Source organism: Leiobunum rupestre, chromosome 5 (assembly GCF_980474605.1).
Source record: "Leiobunum rupestre chromosome 5, qqLeiRupe1.1.hap1, whole genome shotgun sequence".
Taxonomy (NCBI): Eukaryota; Metazoa; Arthropoda; class Arachnida; order Opiliones; family Sclerosomatidae; genus Leiobunum; species Leiobunum rupestre.
The window spans coordinates 6880861-6896151 of NC_143388.1; positions in this window are offsets into that span (position 1 = coordinate 6880861).

Sequence of the window (15291 nt, forward strand, 5' to 3'; positions counted from 1 at the left end):
TTACTGATAATTATGAAATTGTAAGACTCCATTTGAAACGGACCGCACCGCTCTCTACAGGAAAGTCACGATTGAAACCGCAGCTCTCACATTCGTCCCCGAATTTCTCAAGGGAACCCTAGCCTATTTAGTTAGTAGCAAGATTTTCGCTATTTGGATGAGTGACCTCCACTTGGACAAAGCCTATCGTCAAGTAGCGGAACCACTGATCTTCGAGTACATAGGGGTCGCCTTTCGAAAGAACTTTAGCCAAATTAAGTCCATGAATAAATTGTAAGTTTTATCAGAACCCTACAATAAGAGAAGCCTCTAACTCCCTATACCGCCAACGTAAAACTTTAGAAACATCTTGTTTCGACACGGAGCAAAGAAGAAAATAACGCGGCCTAGGACTAGCAAATCTAGTGAGCGCTATATTTAGTCTTCGTAGCGAAATAGTAGTTTGCTCTCCAAACCGTCGGTTGGCAAACCTGAAACGTAGCCTACGTAGGTATAGATCATCCTTGCTTTCACACTTTAAACGCGAAAGGCGGGCAAGGCTTAATGTTTTACAAAGCGTATTGAGAAAATTATACGGAGATATCGCCTTCACAATCACGATTATTGTTCATTAGTTTGTATATTTATGATAGCAAATAATAGTTTTAACATTTATAACCTTTATAATATAGAAATTACCAAGTTCTCAAAATTAAAAATCCCCAGCAAAATCCTGTGGGAATTCTACGAGCGAAAATGTAAAGAATTGTCCGCATTTTTCAAATGTTTTCTCCGCTACTGCTCGCGTGTGAATCATTCCAATGATAGAAGTTTTATAAATCTGATTTCAGATTTCAAGTGATTTCAATATTTCATTGATTAAAGTTGTTAAACTTACTAAATTTACGTGATTTCAAGTGATTTCACTGCTGATAAGTACACCTGAAGTCCCTCGGTATGAATATATCGAGAGGACTATATTTTCTGGCCAGATATCGCCTTAACAAATCTGTATCCCTCCGAATGCCTCTAGTTCGAAAACGAGACGTTTCACGATTTTGGTCGAGTTAGATGCTTCTCTTATTATAGGCTTCTGGTTTTATGTATTTAACTTTACTTCGGGGTGGCAGAGTGGGTAGCTTTTTCACCTCACAGCAAGAGGAGCCATGTTCGATCCCAGCTTGTGGCACTGGGTGAAAACTTGGAACCAATCCTTTTGCGTTTGGTTTATGTTGTTCTGTTTAAAAAAAGACGTGAAATTATAACCATTCTTTAATAGGATTAGCACTTTACAACAAACTGGATGTCTGCTGAAATGGGAAAAAGAATTCATAAGCCGATTTAGAGCGGACAATAACGATGTCACCAAATTACATACTGGATTTATCAAAATGAGCGACATCGGAAATGCGCTGCAATTTTGGATTCTGATTTTGTTATTAGCGACTTTGGCTTTCGGGTTTGAGAAGTATCAGCAGAGCGTGAAAACGCACGTTAACCTCGGCTACCCGATGAGTTTTAAATATATAAAATAAAATAGAAACAGGTAATTCAGGTTCTGAAATGATTTTCTAATGTTATTCTGACCAGATTCAGTTAGTTAATATATTATCTGACTTATACGTTTAGTATTAAATCTTAAAATCTTAAGATCGATAACTGTGAGACGTCTGAAATCTGCTCACATTCTGTCTGTCCGTTTAAAATAAATTCAGTTTAGTTCTGATTTTAAAATATCTTGTTTGTATTTTGACCAATATCAACTGACCTGATAATATTTTAACGTAAATGCAGATAACCTAATATCTGACTTATCTTAAATATTCACGCAGGTCAGAGCAATTGTTATCAGAAAATCGGTTGGAAGCATAGGTAAACGTTCTAATAAGCGGTTTGAGTACTGCAATTCTAAATAGACCAGATAAATATTAAATAAATTTAAAGAAATGATATTAAAAATTGAAAAGAAAAGAAATAAAATATAATAAAATGAAATAAAATAAAATTAGATAAAATGAAATGAAAAAATGAAATTAAAAATGAAATTAAAAAATGAAATGAAAAAATGAAATGAAATGAAAAAATGAAATGAAATGAAAAAATTCAATGAAATGAAAAAATTAAATGAAATGAAAAATTAAATGAAATGAAAAAATTAAATAAAAAATTGAAATGAAACGAAAAAATTAAATGAAATGAAAAAATTAAATGAAATTTAAAAATTAAATGAAATGAAAAAATTAAATGAAATGATAAAAATTAAATGAAATGATAAAAATTAAATGAAATGAAAAAATTAAATGAAATGATAAAAATTAAATGAAATGAAAAAATTAAATGAAATGAAAAAATTAAATGAAATGAAAAATTAAATGAAATGAAAAAATTAAAGGAAAAAATTGAATGAAATGGAAAAATTTAATTTAATGAAAAACTTTAATTTAATGAAAAAATTAAATGAAATGAAAAAATTAATTGAAATGAAAAAATTAAATTAAATGAAAAAATTTAATGAAATGAAAAAATTAAATGAAAAAAGAAATAAAATGAAAAATGAAATAAAATGAAAAATGAAATAAAATGAAAAATGAAATAAAATGAAAAATGAAATAAAATGAAAAATGAAATAAAATGAAAAATGAAATAAAATGAAAAATGAAATAAAATGAAAAATGAAATAAAATGAAAAATGAAATAAAATGAAAAATGATAATAAAATGAAATGAAAAAATAATATGAAAAATGAAATAAAATGAATTGTAAAAAATGAAATAAAATGAAATAAAAAAATTAAATGAAATAAAAATTTTGTAGAGATGCGTACGCTTGAAAATAAATGCTAAGATTAGACTAATTCAATAAGAGTTTTTTTCAGCAACTGAAATTGCATAGCAACGTCTGCGATATGGTGTATCACCATTCTCTAACGTTTAAATTGCAAATCCCAGTAACCTACTATCGAATGAACATTCGACCAAATGAGACTTTTGATGAAATGTAACGGTAAATTTATTCATCGAGATTTTCTGTTTATTTAACACGGTGTATGTTAGCCAGCCAACCGAAGGTTGAAACCAAATCTAGCTCAAAAATCGATTGCTCAAAAAGGTGTAACAAGCCTTCAGTTTTGAAAGTGGAACTGATTTTGTTTGCGAGTGAAATGAATAACACGAGTTAAATAAAAACTTTGTTGGTTTTTACGGTTGGGAAAGTATTCTTATCGTTTAATTAAATATTGGCTTTGTCAAATATTAACTTTATTGATTTCGGGTAAAACGAGGAGAAGCTGACGAAATGAAATTCAGACGCTTGGATCAACAAATGTAGCCGTATATCTGGGAAATAAAAAGGGCCCACCATAACATGTGACACCTCTCTTGGGAAAATTGCGTGAAGAAGAAAGTCAGTTGTAATACTTGTTCAATAACAAGTTTAACAACACCCAAGGTAAGGTTCGCGGGACATTGCGTCCATGAAACCGAAGCCAACTAGTACGTACGTGTATATATTTTCCATGTGTTCGTTAAAATGTTACGCGATGTTCTTGATTATCAATATGAATTTTCGTAATAAGGCAATGGCTTTTATCAATAAAAGTGAAAAGCTTCATTTGAGAGGAACGTTTTTATCGGTAGGTAACCATTATTAAATACCTTTAGCGTCAGCTAAATCGTTGTTAACAACTCCATAGACACCTCCTTGGATATCCAAGAATCAATTTCCGTCTAACGAACTATTTTTCGGTCCGTATGGGAACCTTTTTCATTTCTTGATCGGAGCCTTAAATATTGAGTAATTTTAAGATTTTAAATTTTTTTCATAAGTAACATAATAACAATAAGTATGACACTTCCTATTGCTTTAATGCTAATTTTCTAACCGAACCTTTTTTCGGCACTGATACTCTCTTCAAGCTGTTACTTGGACTCGCGACTTACCGTTTGGGATGACTACTTTTTGATAAAAATTTAAGCCTAATATCGGAGAGCACGTTCTGGAGTCGCGAGGGGCTTTGGCTTTGTTTAAAAGCCCGAGGGCGAATCACGCGTGATAAAAAAAACATGAGCTCGTGGCGCCGAGAAAAAGTTTTTTTTAATTTTTATCATTTTAGCCTAATATTCCGCCTATTTATCGGAAACCAGATATTTCGGCATAGCGGAAGTCTCGCATATTTTAGACACTAGAGGGCTCTGTGCTGAGAAAACATCTTTATTACGCAATAACTATGAAAATCAGTTTGGTTGTAAATCTCGTTAATTGTCATACTTATTGTTATTACGTTACTTATGATTTTGTAAATAACGAAATCTAAATTTCAGTTTCTGATATCCTTAAAATATACAGATTCTCACGATTGTAACAATTTATAATATGTTTTGAATTTAAAATTGATCTTTTAGTTTCTCGTGGCATTTTCCATCGGATGGACAACACGGTACTCTGACACGAAATGGAAATTGGACTGGAATGGTTGGAATGTTGAGCAGAAACGTAAGATGGTATCATTAATTAATTAATTAATTAATTAATATTCATATTGCCTAATAACAGACGTTTATAGTATATCTCTTATGAGAGACGTAGTCATATGCTATAAAATGAAAGGGGGTAGGTACATTTGTTCGAATTTCAATCGTCCGAACGGTGGAACAAATGTTCGAATTTCATTCGTCCGAACCGCCGAAATAACAAATGTTGCAATTGTTCGAATTGGACAGGTTGTTTGTTTCATTCGTCCGAATCGGTAGCATCACTTGTCCGAATTCTGTCGCTAAATTAGTATTTCTTATTGCTGTTTTTTTGCACGGATTTGTTTTAGTGCAATAATTAAAAAAATTTCCTTTGGCCGATATAGTAAGTGGGAATTGCGTTGAATGTTGTGGATATTTTAGGTTAGGTTAAGTTAGGTTCACGTTAATGTTACTATTTTCTTATATTAACAATTTAAAAAAAAAACAATTCCTAATGTTCGAAGAAACGGACAAATGATTATTCGAACAAATGAAATTCGCCAGTAAAGTTAACATAAATTGAACGACTAAATCACTAACAAAAGTTGAGATAAATTTTTCGGGAAAATGAACTACGTTTTCGGACATACGATCCTGCTTTCCAAATGATCATTCGGACATTTGTACCACCGTTCGGACGAATGAAATTCGAACAAATGTACCCAAATCAATGAAAGATGTACTTTCGCAGTTTGACTCGTTTTTCAATGGGAGCTAATTTCCCGCCAAATCGCGGTTGTGAACTTCTCTTGTAAGAAATATATTATATACTTTTGATAACACGAATTGATCTATTTATCGCGGGGAAAATGGCTAGATTAAGTTCAATCGTTGAACGTGAAATTGTAGGATCTGTAACATGCAGAAAAGCCTTATATTTCTGTAACAGGCGTAAACGCAAAGGCTTAATATCTCGTTTTTATTCGTTATAATTTTATTATTTTCTAAAGGAAGCTGATATCATTCTATCACCTTTGGTCATAACGCTTTCGCGATCCGAAGTGGTCAAGTATTCGCCGCCAGTAGCGACTCTCTACTTGGCACTCATGGGTGGAGAGTCCAGTGCCGACGAAGCGGCCAATGTCTTCTCGTACTTCATGACATTCGATTGGGAGGTCCGAACTTGTTTACTTAGTTACAATATCAACATTTCACGACACGCTATACCAAGATATTATCAACAATAGTTCATCAAGATAAGAGTATGAAGTTTGCCCTCCCCTTAAGGGATCGTTGAATTAAATATTTACATTTGGTCAGTTACGAAATTCGACTAGCTAGCCGAAACGCCAATTACAATCCATACCAAAGCCCAATCAAGTCAAGTAGGTTGGATGAATACAATATGTATAATTTTTTATTGAAAATTAAAAACGGCGCAATGCGTGCTTTGACGCAAAAAATTCGGTTAGGCTTAACGCTTGGTTTTCACTAGCGCGCGTCATAATGCATTTTTTTTACGCTTATCAAAACGTTTGTACGTCCCAAAGTCAAATGACGCGCCGTTACGTGCGATAGTGGAAACCAAGGCTAAAGCCCCATTTTCATGCTCGCTGGTAGCGGGTAAAAATCGACAAAATCCGCTTCCGCTACACACTTTTTCACTTTCCGCGTCGATCTGTTTCGAACAGATATTTTAACTTTATTTTCACGCTTGCGAGTGGCGGATGCGAATTTTGACGATTTTTATCCGCTACCAGCGAGCATGAAAATGGGCCTTAATGCTTGGTTTCCACTAGCGCGCGTCATAATGCATTTTTCTTTACGCTTGTCAAAACGTTTGTACGTCCCATAGTTGACCGACGCGCTGTTACGCGCGCTAATGGAATCCAACTTCTCTAGGTTTTCGCTTCGACGCTCCTACCATCGCGGTGAAAACCAGCTTTTACAAGGACTATATAAATTTTGCATGTCCAGACTCTATGTATCAATACTTCCTAATGAATCACTGAATGGGTTTTATGGAAATGACTGCCGTTTCATCGTAGACGAACCCGCCATGCAAATTATGCCTTTCGAAACGAAATCTATTCGGTGCTTGCTCGTAGCGTTATAGGCATACATCGTAGCTAAGTCTCGCCTTGAAGTAGCCACCATAAAATTATTTAACGTCCCAGATCGTGAGGGAAAACACCACACGATTCTACGATGCAAATAATCTTAATGTCATGCCCGAAATAAACTGGTTACCTTGACAACGGAAACATGCCACACCCACTAGCAACCTAAGAATTTTAATTCTTGTTGTGCTAAAATTTACTTAAAAATCCACCTTTTACCATGTCATAGGTTAAATTAAATAGGCCAGGGAAAACCTAAAGCAGTCAATGAAAATTGAGATAAATTTACAAAATAAACAAGGCAGAGCGACACAATTATACTTCATTTAATAAGTGACCTATAAATTTTACCCACAAACCAAAGAGACAGAAACCAAACAAGTCGATCGCTACTACAAGTCTAACTCCTCTTAGGCTCACCATCTCCTTATTTACATATTTCTCAGTTAATCCAAAAGACGCCTTTCAAAGTAAATACTCATATCTTGATGAACTCCTATTGAAATGCGAGGGGCAGGTCACTTTCATTTTGGGTGCGTCTTAATCATAGTAAAACGATTAAATCAGGGTAATCGTGATTAAATCCGCGTAATCGAGATTAAAAATCTAATCAAGATTAAAAATGTAATCACGATTTAAACGAGATTTAGTTATTCAAATCATGATCTAATCTTTTTAATCAGATTTAATCATTTTAATCACGATTTAATCAATATAATCGGTCGAATCGAGATTTTATCGAGCGCGGTTAATACGAAATAATAATTATAATCACATATTAAATTATTCTAATCAGCTCGTTCTAATCACGCACAATTATAATCATTCCAATCACCAATATAATCATTCTGATTATCGTTCTAATTTCTAATCGCGATTTAATCATACTAATCACGATTTAATCGTTTCAATTAGAATTTAATCCTTTTAATCATATTTAATCATTTAATCGTGATTAAATCATATTTAAACATTCTAATAATTGAGTGAACGTGATTAAATTGAATTTAATAATTTTAAACATATTTAAACATTCTAATAATTGAGTGAACGTGATTAAATTGAATTTAATAATTTTAATCATATTTAAACATTCTAATAATTGAGTAAACGTGATTAAATTGAATTTAATAATTTTAATCATATTTAAACATTCTAACAATTGAGTAAACGTGATTAAATTGAATTTAATCATATTTAATAATTTAATCGTGATTAAATCATATTTAAACATTCTAATAATTGAGTGAACGTAATTAAATTGAATTTAATCATTTTAATCATATTTAAACAATCTAATAATTGAGTGAACGTGATTAAATTGAATTTAATCATTTTAGTCATATTTAAACCTTCTTATAATTGAGTGAACGTGATTAAATTGAATTTAATTATTTTAATCATATTTAAACATTCTAATAATTGAGTGAACGTGATTAAATTGAATTTTATTATTTTAATCATATTTAAACATTCAAATAATTGAGTAAACGTTATTAAATTGAATTTAATCATTTTAATCATATTTAATCATTTAATCGTGATTATATCATATTTAAACATTCTAATAATAGAGTGAACGTGATTAAATTGAATTTAATCATTTTAATCATATTTAATCATTTAATCGTGATTATATCATATTTAAACATTCTAATAATAGAGTGAACGTGATTAAATTGAATTTAATCATTTTAATCATATTTAATCATTTAATCGTTATTGTATCATATTTAAACATTCTAATAATAGAGTGAACGTGATTAAATTGAATTTAATCAAAATAATCACGATTAAATCAGATTTAATATTTCGAGGGGTGCGTCGTTAATCAAGGAAATGACCTGCCCCCTTTTAAATGTAGGGAAAGGTCATTCTAACACGAATTCCTAAATCCTCCATATTTAATACATTTAGGTTTGGGTGGTAATATTTATGTTTTGGATTGTCCTGGTATTGGTGTCTCTGCTAATCGAATATTTACTGTATCCCAAAATGAATTGGGGACACAAAATTTTGACATTTTCTACGGATTTTTTCGGAATGCTCTTTCTAGAAGGTAAGTCCAGTTTTCTTACATTTATTTTTAATCACAAAACGTGTTTTGTGCACGCAACGTATGAGTTACCTGAAGTTACTATTATCACTTTTACGAGAGAACTATTAATCTTTAGAAACCATAACAACAAATACCTTCGTAGAGTCATGGATAAAGAATTTAAGGGAACTCACTGTTCGCGATATTCTGACACGGTAGGCGTGGCCTAAATTGGAAGACTTACTGAGGTACGTCAGCCACTTTGAAGCGCCTTAAGAATTCTGATCAACTAGCTTTTTTTAAGTTTAAAAATTAAATGAATTCCAGTGAATTTGAGAAAAACACTTCAACCATATATGCGGCTTACTGGTTATTTTTATTACATTGGTTAATTACCATTACCATAAGTCTATAATATAATTATATAGGTTTGTCACTTTGGGGGATATTTAACTGAGAGCTAGTGAAGGAGTGACGTCATCCCAAGAAGAAAATCGCCCCCTAGCGAGGCGCTGTCAAAGACTACGTGTGACGCGTTAGCGAGCGGACGCCAAACGGTGACGAAGCCCCTAATGCAGTCTGTCTCGTGAATAGCTCTCAGTAAAAAGTTTGCATGTGAAGAATATGAAGTGTCACACTTATGTAAAATATTATACACTTATGCCATTACTTAAACTTTTAAAGGACTAATTTCAAAAATAAAAGCTAAGCCTCATCATTTAATCGACAAAAACGGCGCCATTTTGTTAAAATTGAACGTGAACGCTCCAGCTTTTCTTCGAAATTACGCCGAAAATCGACTTCAGCGACGCCAAGTTGGTCCACATTGAACTAAACGTTATTTTCCTATTCCCAGTATTAACGCGTGCTTTTTAAACCGTGAACCCCTTATATTCTTGGTCCATGGTAGGGTCGATTCACTTTTCAATGTTATTGATTTTCCCGTAATAACGCGGATTGCGAGCATTGCATCAAGGCACAACATTTGTAAAAATTACAGTGTATACTTATAACATACATACTTATTTATAAACCGTATTTTATCGTTGTAGTAGATGTAATTTAGAAACTCAATATACGATGCACTATTTACTCTTTGCTAAACGTATTTTGAAACATAAACGAGAACCTGGGAAGGTGCACGTTTCGAGGGAAGAACATTACAGGTCTGATTTCAAATAGTGCTTGCAAGGCCGCTTCACGCGGTCAAGTGCACGCGACATCTCGAGCTGATGAGCACGTGCAGGCGCCCTTGCGTGTACTATTTTAAATTAGGCCTGTAATGAAATGGCTGACTTCGTAAAAGAGTGTATAGATAGGTGAATTCTTCTCTCGGAATAGTTTAATAAATAATAAGCCAGGCTAATACTCAAGGCACCATTTAGCGACGTTTAAAGTCTTTAAATCAGGTTGCCAGGTTACAATGTGTGGTGGAAAGTCCTTCATGGCACGCGAGTTAATAGCTCAATACACTCGCTATTGCCGTTAAACTCAATCAGTTCTTCTGGTAAGGGTAAACCGAAGAACTCACGGAAAAACCCCTTTAACCAGTACGGAGATAACTTTGCAAACTCAAAGTGAAAGGAGCTGTTCCGAGTTTTCACTCACAAGGAGAGTGCCCGAGGTGTTTCTTGCCGATGTTGTTCAAAGTGGGGCGTAATGTAGACCTATATGAAATATGAAATTTCGCAAAATGTTTTTGACCACTTTATACAAAAATAAGATTTGTTCCTTATTTTAACCAAAAATTGTTACAATTTTACCCCAAAAATGTTCCAATTTACCTAAATGTGGTGCAAATTACACATTTCGTGATTTTCAAATTTTTAAAAATATTCGTGAAACCGAGAAAATTCCATGTTTTTTCAATTTTTTTTGTTTAAAGTGGTCAAAACTATTTTCGGTTGCCATGGCAAATCGAATGGGTAGTGCAAAGTCTCCTTTTGGGAAATTTCATACCTCATATAGGTCTACATTACGCCCGACTTTGAACAAAATCGGCAACAAACACCTCGGGTACTTTCCAGGGGCGTAGGAACGTTCTAGAAGTTGGAGGGGGCAAAGTGAAACCAAAAGGGGTCTGAAAAATGGTTTTGAATTTTTAATGGACTGTAGCTTCTCCGAATGCATTTGTACATTTTTCTACTATATACATTGGCGGGAAAAGACTGAAATTTAAACACAGTTGAGGTTCTATAAGCTTTATATGCTTTTAAAATGATAATTTGAGCCTTGCGAAGATTTCAACTGACCAAAAAGTTGGAGGGGGCAATAACATTAGTTGCCCCTCCCAGTAAAATTCTAGGGAGGGGCATTGCCCCCCTTGCCCCCCCCCCTGGTTCCTACGCCCCTGGTACTTTCCTTGTCAGGGCCACAAGTTGGTATCGAACCAGGCTCCTCTTGCTAAGAGGCGAAAGTGCTAACCACTCTGCCACCCCACATGACTTACTTTTGGAACTACTTAACTATTTTAATTACTGAAGTAAAATGTCCCTTTGCTCACGTAGCGTCAAATCACCAGCCCCCGGAGAACTCGTCCAGAGTGCTGAGATGTTTCTGGTGGTTGACAATTCTCGTCCTGATGAACGCCTTCCAAGGTCACTTCAAATCTTCGATGATGCTGAAACCCGAGAAGGGTCGAATCGAAAGTCTGGATGAGCTCCTCCGCGAAGTGAAAGTCAAACCGCTCATTTGGAAAGGCGTTGCCTACGAAGATTTCTTTAAGGTGACGATGACTGGGCTATTCACGTAATAGCAGAAGTATATTACTTGTCTCTTATCCAGAAGTATCCACGTCTCTATCCTGCTTATATTATTTGCTTGAATCTCCCGCTGATTTTCCAAAAGACGTTTCGTGATTCTAGTGATTTTCTAAAACTTTAACACATAAAAAATATGATATTATATAAATTCAAAATTAATAAATTTTATATTTTACATCGTAATAATAATTTTCATCCGTAATGCAGTGTACACATTAAAATGTATCTCAAGCTCGCGATGGTACATATTTAATTTTTATGACTCAGATGGATACTTCAATCGTAAGAGATATACTTCTGGTAATACCATAAGTGTATACTATTGTTACGTAAGTGTGACACTTCCTATTCTTCACATGCAAAAATTTTACTGACAAGAGAGGGCTATTCACGAGACAGACTGCATAACGGGCTTCGTCACCGTTTTGCGTCCGCTTGTTCCCGCATCACACGTAGCCTTTGACAGCGCCTCGCTAGGGGGAGATTTTCTTCTTGTGATGACGTCACTCTGTTACTAACTCTCAGTAAAATATTCCCCAAGTGACAAACTTATGTAACGATATTATAATAAAACAAATGGTATCGAGTTGACGGTAATCACGAGACGAACAGGGTTTGGCCAACGTATTATCTGTTAACTCGATTACATACTTGGTGAAAGTAATTGTATCGATGGTGTTTATGTTTGTAGTCTTCACCATCGGGCGACATTAAAAAAATAATGAAACGAGTGTCTGAAGTGAAAGGGATCCTGCCAATGGACAAACTGTTTTCCAGAGACACCATCAGGGAAGTGCACATGGGCCAATCGGTCATACTCAATGAGATCTACATCACCAAGTCCAAAGTGTCGTCGTCATGCTCCCCAGAATTGGGAGTCTTGTACTTTTCGAAAGAGACGTTCTTCCCGCACAACTTCGCCATTGCCTTCCGCAAGAACTTCCCCGAAAGTGATTACCAGAAAATTTGGAGGATGTAAGTTGACCACTGAGTATACACTGGCTGTTTGTAAGACCTACCCTAACGAAAAAGTTTTATAAACTTTCAATACAATCTCATAGAATTCTAGAGACTTTCAATAAAATCTCATAGAATTCTAGGGACTTTCAATAAAATCTCATAGAATTCTATAGTTTCAATAAAATCTCATAGAATTCTAGGGACTTTCAATAAAATCTCATAGAATTCTAGAGACTTTCAATAAAATCTCATAGAATTCTACAGACTGTCAATAAAATATCGTATAATTCTATAGACTTTCCATAAAATCTCATATAATTCTATAGAGTTTCAATAAAATCTCATATAGTTCTGTAGAATTTCAATGAAATCTCATATAATTCTATAGACTTTCAATAAACCTCATAGAATTGTACAGACTTTCAATAAAATCTCATATATTTCTATAGACTTTCAATAAAATCTCATATAATTCTATAGTTTCAATAAATCCTCATAGAATTCCACAGTCTTTCAATATAATCTCATAGAATTGTACAGACTTTCAAAAAATCTCATAGAATTCTACAGACTTTCAATAAAATCTCATATTATTCTATAGACTTTCAATAAAATATCATATAATTCTATAGAGTTTCAATAAAACCTCATATAATTCTATAGAGTTTCAATAAAACCTCATAGAATTCTACAGTCTTTCAATAAAATCTCATAGAATTCTATAGACTTTCAATAAAATCTCATAAATTCTATAGTCTTTCAATAAAATCTCATATAATTCTTTAGACTTTCAATAAAATCTCATTTATGATAGAAATCCGATTACATTTCTGTCGAATTTCAAAAGAATTAGTTTTGTAATGGCGAACACGTAACCTCTTTGCAGAGTGCGGAGGGCGACGGAAGCTGGTCTAGTGACGAAATGGCTCGAGATCGAAATTTCTGATGCTTGGGCCAAATGCTCCAGAGGAGTGTCGACCTCGGCGGAGAACGCGGAACACGAATCACTCACGATGTCCGATTTCTCGAACTTCTTCGCGATCTACTTCCTGCTGTTGGGCATCGCGGTTATCGGCTTTTTCGGAGAGAGAGTGACTCATTCTCGCAGGACTCGAAAACGAAAAGTATCTTCCAAAAAATACGACGTTGATAAGGGTCTTTCGAAAACAAATTAGTCCACACTGTATTCTAGCAGGGTTGCCACAGTTTTTTCTCATTCAAATTCCCTGACTTTTCCAGGTTTTCCCTGACTATATCCGGAGATTTTCCCTGACTTATTTTGTGGCAAATTTTGTATTTGTTTACCCTAAATTTTAGTAAAGGTTTTCCTATTTGAAACCGAAATTAAATTCCCTGACATTTCCCTGATTTTTAGACTAATTTTTGAAATTCCCTGACTTTTCCCTGATTTTTAGACCCATATTGAAATTCCCTGACTTTTCCAGGAATTCCAGGTGTTCCAGGTACCGTGGCAACCCTGTCTAGGGACCCGACACTGAAGCGATTGAAAAACAGTCGCAAAATCTTAAGGGCCCTAATGGTGATTGCAAAATCCGTACCACGTGATAGCGGATCAAACCAATCATATGCTGGGATTCTTACAGTTCCATTTCCAAGCAAAGTTCAAACGCTAGAAACCTATTTTTCAACTAATATTTCGAGTTAAGTACATGAAATTCTTCATTCGCTCGGTCGTAGGGTTTCCATGAATCATGGACAGTAAATTAAGAGGACAGGTATTCGATACCCTTCCACAGTGCATTTGATTTCTCCCCACGTATCAATCAGCTCGAGAGGGAGTCTTGCAAGGTCGTTTGTACCACGTGATCTTAAAATTTCAAAATGGCAATCTAACGCGGTTGATATTGTTACGTAATTTCTTGCGCTTTATATGTTAGTAATTTTTAATTTTGGTTTTTTAATTGAATAAAAACTATCAACTGATATTTAGTATATCATATTTAATCTATAAAAACGTACAAATATTGAGGAACTGTCCTGTACATTTAAAATTTTAAAGAAATGAATAAAAACCACTATTGCACAGTAAAATAATTTTACTGTGCAATAGTGGTTTTTATTCATTTCTTTAAAACTATAAAAACGTGAAAAAATACCTTTTGGCGTAAAAATGTGCTTCGTGTTTATCTTTTTTCTTTTTTCGGAAAGTATCGTCCACTCTAAGACTTAGCGATACTTGGTTTTTTTTTCAAATAACCTTGGACGACTCCCTTAGTGTGATTGGTTTACGGGGGCTAAAAACCAGGCTTTTTACCGATCCTCTAAAATCTACTATCCATGCATGAATTCACGTGTTATAGAAGGCCTTTAAACTCGAAAATCTCAGATGGAAATTTAAAATTTGGGCTCCGTTACAAAGCAGTTCCTCGGTCGATGTAGTTACATTTAAATTGCAATCAAATCGGTTAACTTTTTACTATGCCTTGAACGACCACAAACATTTCACCGTTGGAGTCAGTGATAAGGAAGCTTAGCTCGCTAGGGCTTGCTTCGCCTCAACAAGATGGGGTAGTCATAGCATAATTTGAAATGCAATTTTTGCTCAAATATATCGAAATACATTTAAATTAAAATTAACTATGTATTAAATGAACAACTACATACTTAAAATCTAAGAAACGGTAATTTCGCTTTTAGACTATGTAAAGAATATAATTTGTTAAAATATAACTTAACCAATTTAAATAGTTTCAATGTATTTAATATTATTTATAGAATATTCTGTACAATCAAAATTAAAATAAATTTAATTTTCCATTATATTTAACATTTATCGTAAGTTGTGTCATTCATTCTGTTAAACCTGGTTAGGGGTATGTATCATAAGGTAATCCATCATAAAATAATGGAATTTTATAATTCCTATTATATTTTATATATTATAGTTTCCGTTAAAGAAATGTCGTATATGTCATAAATCAGGTTCGAAAGTGAAACCAGATGTCCGGACACCAGACAAT